This window comes from Lactuca sativa, chromosome 1 (assembly GCF_002870075.4).
Source record: "Lactuca sativa cultivar Salinas chromosome 1, Lsat_Salinas_v11, whole genome shotgun sequence".
Lineage (NCBI taxonomy): Eukaryota > Viridiplantae > Streptophyta > Magnoliopsida > Asterales > Asteraceae > Lactuca > Lactuca sativa.
The window spans coordinates 209,290,408-209,292,431 of record NC_056623.2 but is presented as its reverse complement, the minus strand read 5'-3'; positions in this window follow the sequence as shown (position 1 = coordinate 209,292,431).

Below are 2,024 nucleotides of genomic sequence, written 5' to 3'. Positions count from 1 at the left end.
ATACCTAAATTCTAATTTCAGGAAAAAATTCCCTTTAACAGGGGGATGATGTGACAACCCGAAATTTGCATTCCGTACAAACCATATCAATTCAATAGAAGTTAGAATAGTTACAGAGAATTTCTAGACTTTTGGGTATAAGTTTGAGTATTTCAGGATTTACACTTAAGGAGATATCAGGAGAGTGGATGCACTAGCGTTTTGTGCAACACTATTATTTCAAAACTCTATGATATTAGACTTCATTTCGTGAATAAAATATTTTCTGCCAAAAATCCCAGGACTATATATAGGATTCTGAACCATATTTATTCATTAGTTACATTTCCAACTAGAGAAAAGTTGAATTCTCTCTGAAGGATCTTCGGACTTTCGTTCCGGAAAGTGAGTACTTCTATCTTGTGTTGTTTTAAAGCTTCTTATATGCTTAATACACTAGAAATCATAGGAGAACACTAAGATCTGAGATTTTACCGCCCAAGAACACCTTGGGGAGTAAACTCTTTTATAAGGGTCAAATGGTGCCTAGTCCCTTCCTTAAGCAATGAAACTAGTTTGGACTTGTACCCTAATGTGCTTAGGACTAGAAAAACAACCTTAGAACACCAATAGTAAGGTGGTCATGGCCCAAGAAGCTCCAAATCCGTGAACTCCAAACAATAGGCCCAAATGGTGCTATAAACTCTTCTAAAGCCTTGTACACTAGCCTAGTTTAGCTCCTAGTTAAATTAGGGACTTGGAAACACCAAAAACACCCTTCCAAGGGAGATTACGGCCGTAATCTCCATGATATTTGGTCCTACGGCCGTAAACTCCGAAAAGGTGTTATATAATGCCCTAAACTATTCCATAGACCAAGCCATTAAGTAGGAATGCTTATTAGGGCCTTATAGAGCATCAAACATCAAATGGTCATATAAGTATGATCTTACGGACATAAACTGATGATTTTACGACCGTAAACTCATTTAGTAGTGTCATTAGGGCCATGAACTTCATGATGGAGTATTCCTTGAACCCTACACATAATAGCTTTCCCTACAAACACTTAGATGCAATCCTAGAGGATAATAACAATTGATAAAGGTGGTTAGGATGTCCTAGGGTGTCTTGACTTGTTTATTAGTTGTTTATAGACTAATTTGATACATATGTGATATTATATGTTAACTAGGATCATAGAGTGTGTTTAAGACTTCACTTGACACCTAGCAATCCTACCTCTTCAGTTCTTCAGTGCCACTCACAAACAGGTGAGTTCATAACCCTTAATCAATGTTTTAAATTTTTTTAATTGCTTTATGAGGGGGGATACAAGTAGAATCATGCTAGTTATTATATCAATCATATGTGATTAATAAGCATCATTCAAATGATTTACTACTCATTAGCCGTTTTACCAAACAGTTTTCTTCAAATGTTCATAAACACTTTATATTTTTAAAACTCCTTATTAAACTATACATTTTACTCTGTATGTTTCATTTCAAACTCATTTACAATTGTATTTCGAACAAATGTTTCTTTATACTTAAACTATTTTATCAAACCCATGCTTTCAACCCGTTTTATATATTGACATCAAATCGATCTTTTCTTAGATAATAATTATGTTCTAAGGTTTACAAAACTTATTTTATGCTTGTATATTATAAATTGCATGCCTATATATCTATAGTTATATAAGAAATGTTTAAAAGACTTAGGAAGGCTATCCACCCTATTTCCTTTTCGCGCTTGAGATGTGGTCTGGTGGGACATTGGGTATCCGTCCGAAAGTTGTTTAAATATATAGTCATTAAGGTTCTTCCAGTTCATTCAATACCCTTGGGTAGCAAGGGTATACTTCCATGTTCATACGTGTCAGTTACATTACTAGTAAGCTATCGTATGGGTAGTTTAGGAAAATACTAGAACTATTACTAGAACACGATATCATAAAATGAGTCAGTTCATTCATGAGTCAATAGTTGCTAGATAGAGAGAGAACACACATCACAGCTAGTACATACAGTACATTACTA